Raw genomic sequence first — 16,911 nt, 5'->3', positions numbered from 1 at the left:
CGGCGAATCTGTTATTAAGAATTCCAATGTCGTTCGAAACCTTGGTTTATATTTTGACACCCACCTAGACATGCGCGCACACAAAACAACGCGCGGTCAGGCGGTTCATAGCGCTCTCCAAATGATATGCAGAATACGACATTTTATTGATGACGAAACATGCAAACACTTTGTAACTGTCGCTGTACGGCCTACCAAAAACAGACTAAAGTTGATGCAAAACAAAGTTACTCGTATAGTTACAAGGACAAAGCCTTGGGACCATATAACACCGGTCCTTAAGCCCCTACACTGGCTTCCAATAGAGAAAAGAATAATACAAAATCGCATCTTTTGCTTACAATTGTCTTCACCATACATCACCTGAATACCCCAAATGTCTTGTGAGCGAATATATACCAACTCGATCTCTGCGATCCGTTAATTCTTCACTAATGTAGAAAAACATCCCAAGAACAAAGTTTGCTGAGCGTGGTTTGGCATTTTCGTCTCCAATCGTATGGCATTCTTTACCACATAAAACCCGACAATGTGAAAGTCTACCAGTCTTCAGACGGCATTAAAAAACAAATGTTTTTCACTCTGCTTTTCATGATTCCATGTGAACTTCGAACAAGATATATGTGTGACTGTAGTGGTGATATTGTAGTCGAATGAATGAACTACTGTAAAGCACCTCTGAACATTATTTGCGTTATATTAAATAATATATATATATATATATATATATATATATATATATATATATATATATATATATATATATATATATATACATATAATTTTTAGCTGTACTTCGTGACTTCTTACATAATCAACGTTTATGGTTGGCTTATTTCTATTGGCTGATGTGATTCAAAGACATCAAAGAATGCTTATATTATTATCATTGATTAAGTCATGGTAAGAACTACGGGCATACTTTTTGAGGTTTGTACTCGGAGTTTTGGTGTAGACCTACGGTATCACCTCACACACCTCATTCTCATCACTGTGTAGGTCAAGAAGAGACATGAGATGATGATGATGATGATAATAATAATAATAATAATAATAATAATAATAATAATAATAATAATAATAATAATAATAATAATAATAAAAGTGATTATTATTATTATTATTATTATTATTATTATTATTATTATTATTATTATTATTATTATTATTATTATTATTATTACAAATTATTATTATTATTATTATTATTATTATTATTATTATTATTATTATTATTATTATTATTATTATTATTATTATTATTATTATTATTATGATGATGATGATGATGATGACAGGTGGTATTATGTCGGGATGAACCAAGTGTCAAAAACAAATTTAAAGTAGGAATAATCAGAAATATGGAATTTTAGTTGTCGTCATCCTAAGACACTCTATCCATTGTCTTCAATGAAACATACAGACTTACTTCAGGTTTCATACCGTATTATTATATTAAATTTTAATTATCTAATTGGCCCTAACATAATTAGGCTATGGCTAAAACTTGAAACTTGAGATTTTATATAGTTCAATATTAACTGAACGTGTTCAAGCGCTTAACAGTGGGTCTGTCCGACAAAATATATGGTAAATGAAGACTAGTCTCTTGGACAAAAAATGTGTGGAAGCGAAGACTTGTCTCCTAGTCAAAAGGTCTGCACGTGACGGACAGTCTATTGGAAAAATTGGTGCAAGTGAAGACAATTGTCTTTGTCAAAATATGTTGAAGCGAAGACTTGTCTCCTAATAAAAGGTGCGCAAGTGAAGGCCAGTCTCTTGGAAAATTGGTGCAAATGAAAACTCGTAGCGTGGACATAATAATGTGCACAAGTTTAGACCCATCTCGTGCAAATGAAGATGTGTCTCCAAGACGAAATTCGTGCAAGTGAAGACAGAGATCAAACAAAATGCGTACAATAGAAGATTCTTATCCTAGACAAAAGGTGTCCATTTGAAGACTAGAATACCCGAACAAAATGTGTGCGATTGAAGACTATTCTTTTGGACAAAATGTATGTATTTAATGACTCGGTTCCTTGGCAAAAATGTGCAAATGAAGACTCGTTTCCTAGAAAAAAATGTAACCCAATAGGTCTCAGGTGTAAAATATTCACAAATTACCCGTTCCCGTTGGATTTAATTTGTTATCAGTTCTTCAAGCGTGTATCGCTCTTCGAGCAGGCCAATATTTATTTCATGCAAACAGAATATAATTAATAACACGGTGTCAGCACACAACCTTTGACACGAATTCAGGCGTACAGCAATAATATTATTACATCTCGAGCTCATGTGGATCAATGCAAGTTACTCGGAAAATGGACGTCAAACAAGTTGCATAGATTGTGTTTAAACAAACCAGAGATTGTAAAAACGGATATAGAATTCATTTGTACAAGGAAATTAATTAAGCAAAACGTGTGTCCTATATTTTCAAATGTTTGTAAACAATATATGATTCGATTTGGTTTTTACGTGTCAAGTTGAAATATCTTATCTTATCTAGATGTGAATATTTAATTATTTTGGCCTTTTGCCCCTACAGGAGCACTGGCAATAAGCGAGTCTCCTCCACTTTTTTCTGTCCCATATCATCACATCCAAATCTCTCCATATCTGTACAAAAAGCTGGCTGTCTGCTTCTACTTCTCTTCTCTAGGGGTACTTTAGTCGGCTCTCCTTTCGTTTGTCCCTTGGATTCCAAGTCAAAGCTTGCCGGGTGATATTTGTTTCCCGTTTTCTAAGAGTGTGACCAATCCATTTCCATTATCTTAAGTATGAGGCTGAATATTTGAAACTGCTACGAGTATATTATTTTACAAATGTAATCGTTTATCAAATTTGTTCTATTAGAATATATTGACCAAGAAGATTGGTTCGGTTCAAACAGCGTAGACTGTAAACATTAAATCAAAAACAGGTCTTGTGATCAGGTGGTTCTAATTGCAATATGGTTCTCGCTCTTTCCTCTCTCTCTCTCTCTCTCTCTCTCTCTCTCTCTCTCTCTCTCTCTCTCTCAATCTTTTTTTTTCTTCCTTTTTTTCCTCGTTATGTCTCTCTACTTATAAATCTATATATCTGTCTTCCTTTTGACCATTTCTCTCGCCCCCTCCCCCCCCCCCCCCCCACCCACTCTCTCTCTCTCTCTCTCTCTCTCTCTCTCTCTCTCTCTCTCTCTCTTGATAAGATGGGGTAACAACAATGTCTCAGGTCTCAGGCGCGACTCTCACTCGCCGTAGTTTCGATTATCTCTGGAAAAAGCAATTATTACATCAATTCCTTACTCTGCGCCACCATTAAACCATTAGCGTCATTAGCAACCCACTCCTTATCTCGTTGAACAGTATCACAACCAAAATACACCTTTTTTCAAATTCGGTATTAAAGAAAGGTACCTACTATTTCATAAATCGGTAGATTTAACCTCCATGCATGCCAAAAAGCCGTAAACCTTGGAGCACTTTAAGAAGTCTCAGGTATGACCTTTTGACAAGTCTGAAGTCGTCTCAAACTTTTGACAACTGAAGTAAAATGTCTATGGCCAAAACTTCAAAAAGGAGTTGCATGGTTGAGCAGCCGAGCTCTTCATTATCGGAGGCTGGAATGATGATGTTTAGTAAAGACGATGTTGCTGGACTGCCAAACCATGAATGTAAACGCTTTTCAAATATTGGCCAGATAAATTGTCCTTCAAATATCGATTGATTAACTTGTTCCTGGTCTTGTCACAAACTCTCAAATCTAGGACTTCCTTGAAAACTTACTGAGGTCCCAGGTTTAATAGTTTTTGACAAGATCAGGGTCGTTTTATTCTGCCAATATTTGAGAAACGATTTTCCTGGCCAAAATATTTAAAATGTGTTTTTTTTTGAGAGTACGGCAGAACAAATGTTGGTGATGTTAATAGCTGATAATTGATCGCTTTTTTTAATTAGACGACATGATGTCCAGCATGGCCAACGCCTGGTTGTATGCGGTTTGGTGCTCTAGTGGCATGACACGCGACTCTCGGACCTGTTGAACATTGGTTCGAGACCCGGTTTGGCAGCCCAAAGACTCTTCACCTACATTTTCCCCATCGTGATCTGGTTATAAATATGAATGTCGTGTAAACATTTGTATTATTCCATCCCTCTTCCTAAACAGTAACGCGTAATGATGTCATGTTTTCAATAATAGTTTGTGACGTCAGATTATAAATCGTTAGATTTCACTAAAAATCAGATTCTTTTTTTTTTCTTCAGTTTTTGAACATGTCTTTTATTCAAATATGACGAAATCGGAATTGATTGAGGGGTAGAAGAATTGATTTCTTAAACTCTTGCGTTTTGAAATTCGAACTTTGTTCCCAACGCACACTCGCAAGCTCGTGAAGCGGTTGGGAACACGTCCGGAATTCCAAAAGGCAAGAGTGTAAGAATCGTATAATAATCTTACTTGGAGGGGTAGAGTAAACGTATTGTTTCTTTTTTTTTTTTTTTTTTTTTGTATTAATTAAACTCGTTATATTTTTATCATGCTATAAGACATACTCGCAAGCTCGTTGTGTTATTGGGCACGATAAATATAACTCGTTTAGTAAATACAAAGAGATGAAAGAATCGTATAATAATTTCCTACTGGTTTAATTAATATCTTGACAAAGTCTTCCGTTTTGGAATTCCGAAGAAGATTTCAAAATTGCAGCTCAACCTTGATTGTAGGGTCCCCGAGACTATTCGATGTTATGTCGGATTCGTGTAAAAGTTTAACTGTCCCTGTAAGCCAAATAAGCAGACACAAAATAACATTTTGTCCGATTGGATTTTGGATCTGACCTTTCCAGGTCACACAGAGGACAAACAAGGTGACATTATGGTCATTTCATTGTTTAAATATATAAATCCCATAATATCAAGAATTTGAAAACAGTTTATGTTGTTAAAGAACCAGACTTCTGTCGTTTAAAGACACCATGATATTATTGGTTGATAACAGCAATTTAACAATAAATAATGTACAGGTAGAGAAAGACATGGCCAAGATTTCAAATATCGTATAAGAGAAATGTTTAATTTGCACATTTACATTTACAAAACAGGCTACAGTTCAACGTTGCCTTCGTGCATTTTCATCGGAAAGCGGAACATCATATTCATATGAAAGACAGCGGTGGCCTCAAGCAGCGTGATCAAAACATGAATCAGTCTACTATTATCTCCCTTCCATCTGCATTATTTGGATTTGGTAAAACGTCTTACTTACTTACTTATCCGAACCAGCGACCACCTGAGCTCTAGCCCTTCGGTCTTGTGCCATGACGTAGAAGTTAGATGTCTTTTGTAGTTGTTCCAGGTGACTATAAAGTGTGTTACTGATGCTTGGATTTGGTGGGAGGAATGTGCATCTCAGGTCTTCAAGAGGTTGACATTCAAGCAAGTGGTGTGTTACTGTTTCATTGGGATGTTGACATAGGGGGCAGGAAGGGGATGTGTCTTTTGTAATTTTGCTTAAATGGTTGTTGAGCGGTATGTGTTGTGTTCTTAGTTGAAAGATGATGCTTTGCTGGTGTCTTCTGAGCTTATTTAGGCAATCAATCTTTACAGGAGTGGTCATATGGGAAAACATACATCTACCCGTGGTGTTCATTGCCCAACTGTTCATCCATTCTTCTCTCTTATTTGTTTTGATTATTTGTTTCGCTGTGTCTAAGGATACTGGAAATGATGGTTGTAAAAGTGTTGATCCGTGTCTGGCTAGTCTGTCTGCATTGTCATTTCCTGGTATATTTGAATGTCCCTGTATCCACTGGAGAGATAAGTCTACTCTGTGTGTTGTAAGGAATTCATCTAGTTGAGATCTTAAACTATTGAACGTTGAGGAGAGTTTATCTAAATCGAGAGCTTGGAGAACCGATTTGGAGTCTGTGAAGATGACAGTGTTTTGAAGTTTTGAAGGGTTTAGCTGGAAAACAGAAGAGAGGTGTCGCAGTGAGGCTTCTATTGCAACTGCCTCTGCCTCCTGGTAAAACGTCAATGACTCATTGGCTGTGGCCCAAATACTCGCTTGAAAGACACTCCTTTCAAAGTGCTGATACAGAACATTCCTTGTTGGAAGGATTTTTGTCATTGTCTCCTGTTTTGGGCTGAAAATGTTCAGCCTTACAAGATTAATAGTGTATTCATTTGCTTCACCTTTGTATAGTCGGCATACAAAGAGTCACATTGGGACTTCGAGATGTCTGTAATGGAGCATCCACGATCTTTGGAAATTCATGAATTACAAGAGATAGTGGGGCTTTGGTAACGTCAACCTCACCTCACCCCATCTCTTGTCCTGGATGGTCATAGAGAAGACGCGAGAGATGACTTTGAAGTAGGGCCCGTTCCATCAAGATCTGTCTTCAGCTTTTTCATTAGCGTTGGGATGTCCATCCTTGTCCATTCCTTTACATTATCCATCCAGCACCTTGTTTGCCGTCCTCTCCTTCTGCCTCCGTCCAAAGTCCATTGCATCATGGTTGTTGACCATATATCATGGCGAGAAACATGACCAAACTAAGGCAACTTACATGAACGCTTCCCTTTAAACTTGAAAGCAAATGTGCTGACAGAACCCGTAAATGCATGAAACAATACAGGGAATTTGCAAGTCTCTTGGCCAATATGTGTAGCAAACCTGTTCAGATCAATCACTTTCTTTGACTTTCTTGCATAAGATTTAATACAAATATTAATTGTTGGATTTGCTGCAATGATGTTATGATAATTGGCTAAAGGGATAACAACAACATCGGTATCTCGTGGTCTGTATAAGTATGAGTGATTTTGTTTGAAGGCGTTGCAAAATATGGACCAATATGAGGGTGTCCCACAGAGATGCTTGTCAAAATCGATGATATTACACAGTCCTTTTCCCTCTTTGACTTTTTCGATCACACGCATACTAGACAAATATTTGACGAGCTCTTTTTGTCTTCATTCATTAAAAAAAAATGTTGCCAGTCCCCTGACATTTTCACCAAATCAATCACACGTTACCGACTGCTATGACCTCTCTTTTCTCTCGCAGTCCTAATATACTCTTCTGCTAGATCCAGTCATGTAGGATTCTTAGTAAAGCACTTTTTCGCAAAAAAAAAATTGTCAATTTTTCCCTTAGTTGCTTTTTCTGAAACACAATAATGTAAAAAAGATATTGGAGACACTGATTCTAATCCACCATCCATTTCAGGGGATCCGACTGTGTACATTCGTGAAGAAACAGCTGGAATGATCGATGATACATACCTCAACAATTCTTTTAGACCACTGCTCGGGTTGCCCAAAATGTAAGACGTTTTCCTAAAGGAACTCTGCTTGTTGCTTGAAATGTTCTAATTTTCAGTTACATTGCAGGCTTTTAAACCCTTTTATCTTAGTGACAGGGCAGATGTGGGCCATTACTCAATCTTTAGTATTGATCATTATAGGATGGTAAGTCTGTTAAATATTGTTAGTTTTACTTGTTACTTTACACGCTTGTGATTGACATCCAAATAAACAAATTTTATTCTTTGATTTGTATTACATAAAGCGTGATACGCAAGATATCATATAAAAATAAAATCAAGGGCAATAAGTCATACAAGTTGAATTCCAAATCTGTGTCTGTGAATTGTTTAATAAAAATAAAAGTATTCTTTTACTTTTTTTATGTTTAATTCATATTATCAAACGTGCAGAAGTAATTAAATGTTAAATGTAGTTGACCTTGAACTTGAGTGACCTGTGGATGACCTTCAAGTGGTCGAATTAAAATTCAAATCGGCCAATTTTTTTCAAGGATATCAATATTACCAACTCTGAAGAAAAATAAACTTCCACGCGAATAGAAAACAAATTAAGAAACAGGGGAGCAGGCACTGATGTAAGACAAAGATCTGAACAAGTGTGTATGAAAGGTGCCAGACAAAGCAAGATCGAAAAATACAAGAAAGAAAAACCATCCCAAAAACTCAGTCTACCTCGATAAAGGACGTCATCTCTTCCTGTTCCAGTCCAATCTGAACTTGGAGCTTTTGGGCTGTCGCTCCATTCTTTGGCTAGTGTCAACCCATTGTTTTCTGTATTCTCTTTTTCCTGCAGTTCAAAATACTAAGGAATGCGTTTGTCTTCGATTGTGTCTCTAATGTAAAAAAATGCACGTGTCAGGAGGTGTAGCGATTTAATTACTTCATCAGTGAGTCAAAATATTGTGATAAGTACTCACATTCTGTGAGGCCGAGCGAATCAGCTGATTAGCATGTACTAAAGATAGCTATGGGTGAGACTGAAGTAGTGTTTGCTTGTGGTAAATCGGTTGTGGTTGGGGGTGGGGCGGAATTGCGTGTGTGGCGAGTGGAGAGGGCTGTATGGCAGGGGAAGGGGTGGGGGGACGGCAGGGGGAGGGGTGAGAAAGGGGAAATCAATTTTGTTGTGGGAGTGTCAAGGATGTCTGCGGGGAGGAGTGAGTGAGATCTGGGGGGGGGGGGGGGGGGGGGGGGGGGGGGGGGGGGGGGGGGGGGGGGGGGGGGGGGGGGGGGGGGGGGCGTGAAGTTAGGACAAATTGTGACAGATTGAACAGAAGGTTGGGGAGAACAGGGAAAGGGGTTCTTGGTTTGGGTTTGGAGGGGGGGGGGGGGGCGGGGCGGGGAGAATAAGCATTCGTTTTCATTAAGTTTACCAAGAGATCCATGAAATGGCTGTGCCCAGAGCCCAAGCATTGAATTCTATCTCCTACAAGTTGATGATAGAGTTCTTAGTAAATAGCATCCATCACCTTGAAATGCTGTTATGTCTGGGTTTACATGCGGTTTGTGGTCTTATGGTTTGAAACTCTTCATTGGATCCGAAGGTCCTGGGTTCGACTTCCAAATGGCGCATAGTGTTGAGTTTTTGGAAAAGGCTCTTTACTCACATTCTTCTTTCACCGTACTCGGATGTAAATGAGTATGTGGCGTTAACACGCAACATATAAAACAAGACATGACGGGTGTTATGCGATGTTACCATTTTTTCCCGACAGAGACAACGCTGTTAACGGCCAGGTTCTCTTGGCCAATATGTGTAGCAAACCTGTTCAAATCAATCACTTTCTTTGACTTTCTTGCATAAGATTTAAGACAAATATTAATTGTTGGATTTGCTGCAATGATGTTATGATAATTGGCTAAAGGGATAACAACAACATCGGTATCTCGTGGTCTGTATAAGTATGAGTGATTTTGTTTGAAGGCGTTGCAAAATATGGACCAATATGAGGGTGTCCCACAGAGATGCTTGTCAAATCGATGATATTACACAGTCCTTTTCCCTCTTTGACTTTTTCGATCACACGCATACTAGACAAATATTTGACGAGCTCTTTTTGTCTTCATTCATTAAAAAAAAAATGTTGCCAGTCCCCTGACATTTTCACCAAATCAATCACACGTTACCGACTGCTATGACCTCTCTTCTCTCTCGCAGTCCTAATATACTCTTCTGCTAGATCCAGTCATGTAGGATTCTTAGTAAAGCACCTAAGAACCGTGAGAGAACGTGAGTAAAGAGTCTTTTCCAAGTACTCAAGCGGGACTCGAACCCAGGACCCTCCGAAGGTTTGGATGGTTTTAGATGCCAAAATTTGGTTTTCTTGTAAGAAATATGAAATATTGGTCAAATTTAGATGTTTTATTTATTAGAGTTTAGTTTCTTAAAGTCACAAAGGCCAAAATCCCAATTTTCTGGATACTCTAAGTTTAAAACCACTTTTTTCACACGGTTCATTCCTCCGACAAAAGGAATACAGTTTTCAAACACTAAGTTATAAACCATCTCCAGACTTAAAGATGGATTCTCGGGTTTAAGACATTTAATTTGGTAAATTAGGCAGATAAGTCGTGACGGCGTACCTTCTACTATTCCGGTTCCAAACCCTTTGGAAGTGTATGTAAGCAGTTCTCTGACATATTGAAAGTAGTAGATTGCTTAGGCATATTCTTAGAATTACAGGACATAAAAGAGCGAGGACGGGTTATCTTCGTTGACGACCAGCATATTTGGACTCGTCAAAAATAGAATGCCGCCATCCCGAAGATCAATTGAACAGGGTATTTTTTTGTTATTTATTTATTTTTTGTTATAGACGGTGGATCACATATGTCACATATGAATAAACTTGTTTCAACAGCGTACTGGGTCCCGACACTAGCTTCACATGCAAAGAATGGACCAAGATTGAACCCTGGTGCAGTCGAGTTTTTTGTTTTCTGACTCCTCCCCCCCCCCCCCATGTCTACCCAGCAGTGAATGGGTAGCTGGGTGTCTTAGACCTGGCGGAAAGTACTTTGCGATAGACTAGCGTCCTATCCAAAGGATAGCAAGCAATTGCTATTGTACGTTTCACGCTATAGAAACGGGGATAAACTTCGGCTCCATGGGCCTAAAGGATCTGAAGTACTGCTACTATCAAAAGACAAACAAAATGGTACTGACTACCCGCCTCGATGTGTGGCCTTGAGCAAGGCATCTCGCCCTAGCTTACTTTGCGGTGCTGCACTACGGCTGACGCCAGGGTTATTCCAGTCTTCCCATGAGATAGACCCTAAAGGCAAATTTCCCCTTGGGGATGAATAAAGGGAATGTTATTTTATTTATTATTTATTTTTACCAGCCTACAACCGTGCAGTGTGGTTATATTGGGATGTCTTGTCCTTGTGTCGGTACATCCATCAAACGGTTGACATCGAACAGGCAGCAAAAACGTTTAATCGTGTTAGACAATGGATTGGCAAGATGCTATACCTTGTCAATGGTTTGTGTTGTGTCTTATGATAGCCTCTCTCTCTCTCTCTCTCTCTCTCTCTCTCTCTCTCTCTCTCTCTCTCTCTCTCTCTCTCTTTCTTGCTCTCTCTATCTATCTATCTATCTGTCTATCTATTTTTCTATATTTTATTTATCTATCTATATTTTCTCTGTGGGTGTGTTTATTTATTTATCTATCTTTCTCTCTCTCTCTCTCTCTCTCTCTCTCTCTCTCTCTCTCTCTCTCTCTCTCTCTTTCTATTTTTTTCTCTCTCTCTTTATCTATCGATTTCTCTCTCTCCATATCCTTGTATCTATCTACCCGCATATGTCTTGTTCTCTCTCTCTCTCTCTCTCTCTCTCTCTCTCTCTCTCTCCCTCTCTCTCTCTCTCTCTCTCTCTCTCTCTCTCTCTCTCTCCCTCTTTCTCTCTCCCTTAATCGCTTTCCGTCTATCTATCTCCCTATCTATCTATCTTGTTCACTATCTTTCGTTCTATTTAAATATTTATCTATCTATTTACCCATCTATTTGCTACTTATATTTTCTATGGCCCTGCAATCTCGCTGTCTCTTGCTCTTTATCTATCTATATCTCTTCATCCATTTATATCTCTTTCGATCTTTTTCTATCTCTCAATATATATATATATATATATATATATATATATATATATATATATATATATATATATATATATATATATATATATATCCATTTCTCTCTATTCCTCTCTCTCTCTCTCTGTCTTTCTTTCTTTCTTTTATTAATTTCTGTATCTCGCTCCTACAAATGCACACAAACACACACACACATACACACACTCTCTCTCTCTCTCTCTCTCTCTCTCTCTCTCTCTCTCTCTCTCTCCCCCTCTCTCTCTCTCTCTCTGTCGACTGTCTACCAACTACCCATTGAGAGTATCGTTAAATACCTAATATAGAGAAATACACTGTTTAGAAACCCTGCCATCGGTTTCCGAACTATCCACTGACAGTATCAATATATACACATATAGATAAATTCTCTCTTTAGACACCCTGTGTGTGCATGTATGTGTGTGTATGTGTGTGTATGTATGTGTATGTATGTGTGTGTATGTGTGTGTTTGTATGTGTGTGTATGTATGTGTGTGTATGTATGTGTGTGTATGCGTGTGTATGTGTGTATGTATGTGTGTATGTATGTATGTGTGTGTGTGTGTTTGTTTCAGTGTACATCAGGATAGTTAACCCCCGTTTCAAGCTGCAGCTGATAAAGAAACAAAACTGAACTCAGCCTTTTAGCTCTAACAGTCAATTTTTTACCACATTTGTTATTAAATTTTCATATTCGGGAAAGCCGATTAAGTGTAACTGCATATTATAAAACCCATAATCCTGGTATTATTGCATTAATATAAAGATATAAATACTCCTTTTTATTGGACACCATCTCATTAGCTCCTCTTATGAATTCTGTTTTGATAAAACCCGGGATTATATATTTTTGTCATAATCGGATATCCATATCTAAAACAAGTTTTGAACAAACAAGTTTTAACAATGGTTTTAATTAAATTAGATATTGTTATATGTTTTTATTAAGCTTAAAATAATATTTTTAGATTTTTTAAAAATCTTTTTTTCATAGTTATATATTATTGAGTATGTTTTTATTTTCTAAATTTGAGATGTATTATGTGGCTATTTGGTCTTGTTGTATGACACTGCCTTCGGATCGGAAGGTCATAAGTTCGAGCCTCGCTATGAGCTATATTTCTCATAGCTATGAGCTATATTTCTCTATATTTCTGTCTCGCTATATTTGAGGTTATTACCCACACTCTCTCACCGTACTCAGGTTAAAATGAGTAAATGGCCGTTAGCAGTGTTGTTTCCGTCGATAAAACATTGAAAAATCGCTTAACAGGCTGACGCCTGTCTCGTCGTACATGTTAAGTATTGCTGTTGGCTAGAAACCACTTGTAAAACGCTTGAACACGTTTAAAAATTAAAAAATCCCAAAATGTTGAGCTTTTATAAAGCGCAATATCAACTAAATGTGCTCAAAGCGCTTTACAAAGGGTCCCTGGCCAACAGCAACACTTCATATGGAGAACGGGGGACGCCGTTTAGGCGATATTACAAATTTGTCGGACATAGACAACGCTGCCTACGATCAGGTATTCATTTTACACCTGATATCGGTGAGAGAATGTGAGTAAACAGCTTTATCCAAGGACTCGACTATGCGCCGAGCGAGGCTCGAGCCCAGGACCGTCCGATTCGAAAGCGAGTGCCATACCACAAGACCACATAGCCAAAATAACCACCATCCTATCAAAACACTCAAAAACCTATTTGAACGCTTTTGACGAACATGAGGGCAGACCTGCCCAGCACTACGAAAAATTCGTAGAAATACACAACATCAAAAGATAGTATGCGCTTGGTTAAGAAGCTCACAACATTGTCACCCGGAATAACAGACCAACACACAACTCTATGTGTAACCTTGAACGTTTATAGTCTTGTTAATACAGTTTAGTGAGAATTACTCACAAACCCGGATGGCAAAAAGCAAAAATAAAGACCCCAGTGACGTCAACTTCATACTATCTATGGAAACAAAGAAAAAAATATATTCTCATAAAAAATAGCCATCGTTAACTTTTTAAGCCTGACACTGACCAAAAAGTCAAAAGACAAGTCTTGGACCACAAAAGAAATACAAATCGTGAGTTGTATTTAATTGTTCAACCACTTGTTTCCTTAAAAGCAGTACTAACGAAAAGTCACTAGACGCTGCACAAAACTAAAGTATGACGTCGAACTATAGATAGTATGCACTTGGCTAAGAAGCTCACAACATTGTCATCCGGAAGTATAACGGACAAACACACAAACTGTTTGTAATCATGAACGTTTATTGGCAGGTTAGTAGAGTTTAGTGAGAATTACTCATAAACGCGGATGGCAAAAAACAATAACAAAGACTGAGTGACAGTGACGTCAACTTCGAACTATCTATAAGTCCTAGAGGGTTCTCGTGTCAGGCTATATGTTATGAATCAATCTCACCAGTTTCCTAATGCGATTGTTGTAACCAAATGAATGAATGACGGAAGTTGTCAATATTTTATTGGTTGTGTAAATTTGCTTCAACAACTCTTTCTTTACACGAAATAATTGTTTTTTTTTAAATCGATTAGTTTTTGAATCTGATAGGAGGAAAAATGTGTAGCTCAGAGCCTCGTTTGTTTGCTCTTCAGACAAAAGAAAACTTGAGATTTTATATAGAGCAATATCCACGAAACGTGCTCAAAACGCTTTACCAAGGGTCCCTGACCCAACAGCAACACGTAATATGAAGAACGAAACATGACGCGTTCAACATATTTGCCGTTTCGACACAGTTGGTCACATGTTTTAGTTTTAGGTTTGATTTTGACAAGTTGGAGAGAGAGAGAGAGAGAGAGAGAGAGAGAGAGAGAGAGAGAGGGTGGAGAAAGAGAGAGATAGAGTGAAAGAGAGAGAGAGAGATAGAGAGAAAGAATGATGAGAAGGAGATAAAGAGAGAGAGAGAGAGGGAGAAAGAGAGAAATAGAGAGAGAGAGAGAGAGAGAGAGAAAGAGAGAGAGGGAGATAAAGTGAAGAGAAAAAATGAAAGAGAGAGATAGAGGAAGATAAAGAGAGAGAGGGTGAAAAAGAGAGAGATGGAGAGGTAGAGAGAGAGAGAGAGAGAGCGCGAGGGAGAGAAAGAGAGAAAGAGATAGAGGGGTCAACGTAGTCGATCAATGTCTAAAGTAACAGTTTTATGTCCATAATTCAATCAAATGTCTGGGGGTTTTTTTATTTACTTAGTTTTATCTATTTATTTTTATATATTTTCTTTTGTCAGACTAATACAAACTCAGTCACGCACACAAAGTATTTGCCTCGGGCTTATTTCTCTTCCACACGTCATTTCCATTTTATTTTAATGAATCTGAGAGACCGATAGTTTTGACACGTTTATTAAAACGCCTCACAAATTACATCCGTTGTGAAAAACTATCAATTAATGTACGTAATTAATTATTTTATTTCTTGTTCAATTTAAATTTCATTTATTGTTTGTATACTTGTATGTATGTGCTTGGATGTGTGTGTGTGTGTGTGTTTGTGTGGGTGTGTGTGTGTGTGTGTGTTTGGAGTGCGTGTGCGTACTTGGGTGGGTGTGTTTGTTACATTTGTTTTACCATTTCATTTAGTTAATAATGTCAAGTTTCCTGGAAACAAAATATTATTTCCCGATTTAATCCATTCTTGTTTAGTGTGCCTATATATCTATTGAGTTATATATTTCGATGAATGAATTAATCTGCAATTCTCCTGTACTTAAAAAAAAAACAATTTTTAAGACAAAATTTGCCAGAAAACTCGTCCTTCAACCATCGCTTGGCAAAAAATCTCAAATTTATTAACAACTTCCTTGTAATCCCAGTTCTTTCAGTTTTTGATAGAATGTGGGTCATTTTAATTGATCAATATCAGAAGGACACATTTTTTGGCCACAATTTATAAAATGTGTTCTTTTTTGTTTATTTCAATTGATTTATTTCAATACGACAGTATTTTGATGTTGTTATAGAAACATCAAAAAAAGGAGGGGGCCAGCGTGGCTCGGCGGTATGGTTTTTGCTTCGTATCCGAAAGGTTCGGAGTTCGGTCATCCGCCTTGAGCAAGTCACCTCTCCCTAGCTCAATTTGTGGCGCTGCACCGCGTTATGGGTTATTCCATGCTTCCCTTGGAATAGACCCTAGAGCCAAACTTCCCCTATGGGATGAATAAAGGGAATTATTTATTTTTAATATAATATTTGATAAGAAAAGAGAGAGAGAGAGAGAGAGAGAGAGAGAGAGAGAGAGAGAGAGAGAGAGAGAGAGAGAGAGAGAGAGAGAGAGAGAGAGAGAGAGAGAGAGAGAGAGAGAGAGAGAGAGAACTAATACGGCCCCTTTTACGGGCTTTGGAAAAAACCCTTTGTTGAGTCAGACCGTAAAGCATTGGTCACACCTAAGGTTGCTTTAATCTTACATACACAATTCATTTTGTTGAGTCAGACCATAAAGCCTTTGTCACGCCTTAGGTTGCTTTAACCTTACACTATTCATTTTGTAGAGTCAGAGCCTAAATCATTAGTCACACCCCAGGATCCTTTCATCTTACACAATTCATTGTTTTGTTTGTTGATGTTACGTTATCTTCAACTCGAGAATCAGCGAGAACCCCTTTCCATCTATCACGCAATCTGGCGTACTAGGAAAAATGAAAACACGTTTTTAAAACTTTGGCCAGGAAATTCATCCTTCAAATGCCGGCCGATTAAAATGACTCTTATTTCGTCAAAAACATTCTAACTGTTGGACCACCTTAAAGACTTTCTCGAAGTCCCAGGTTTGAGAGTTTGTTTGTTTTGTTATTTTCAAAAAATGAGGCTTGTTTTTATGGATGAATTTTCTGGCCATAAATTTTTAACGTGTTTTTTTCCGAGAATGGCAGTAGAAATGTCATGACTCCTTTTTGAAGTTGCTGATGGCTGGGATGGTGAATTCATTTATGTCTAGCATGATACAATAGCCTGCTTTCCTGGTTCCCAGAGAATTACGTCACATGCGACTATGTGGTCTTCTGGTATGACACTCGCTTTCGCATCGGAAGGTCCTGGGTTCGAGCCTTGCTTTGGGCACTTTTAGTTAATATTGCGCTATAATGTTGAGATACCATCAAAATACAGTGTACTGAGAGATGCAATCGCATACATAGAAAGCGCTATACTTAATGTACATTATTATTATTATTATTATTATTATTATTATTATTATTATTATTATTATTATTATTATTATTATTATTATTATTATTATTATTATTATTATTATTTTATTATCATTATTATCATTATTATTATTATCATTATTATTATTATTATTATTATTATTATTATTATTATTATTATTATTATTATTATTATTATTATTATTATTATTATTATTATTATTATTATTATATTATTATTATTATTATTATTATTATTATTATTATTATTATTATTATTATTATTATCATCATCATTATTATTATTATTATTATTATTATTATTA

The 16,911-nt window shown here is 37.2% G+C and overlaps 1 protein-coding gene across 8 annotated transcripts in view; it reads left to right on the top strand.

Moving 5' to 3' along the window:
- The window catches only part of LOC144965099 (uncharacterized), a 134,818-nt gene that overhangs the window by 109,153 nt on the left and 8,754 nt on the right, over positions 1-16,911 (top strand). For 6 of the 8 annotated variants that reach the window (XR_013643971.1, XM_078900032.1, XM_078900030.1 and 3 more), the window contains one exon: positions 7,216-7,312. The exons of the other annotated variants lie outside the window; for them this stretch is intronic. The gene's annotated coding sequence lies outside the window, so the exon portion shown is untranslated. The remainder of the gene's footprint in view (positions 1-7,215; positions 7,313-16,911) is intronic. 8 annotated transcript variants of the gene reach the window in all.

Source organism: Berghia stephanieae, chromosome 2 (assembly GCF_034508935.2).
Source record: "Berghia stephanieae isolate SIO BIC M18660-M18661 chromosome 2, UCSD_Bste_1.3, whole genome shotgun sequence".
In the NCBI taxonomy this organism is placed as follows: Eukaryota; Metazoa; Mollusca; class Gastropoda; order Nudibranchia; family Aeolidiidae; genus Berghia; species Berghia stephanieae.
This window is presented reverse-complemented; position numbering and strand designations above follow the sequence as displayed.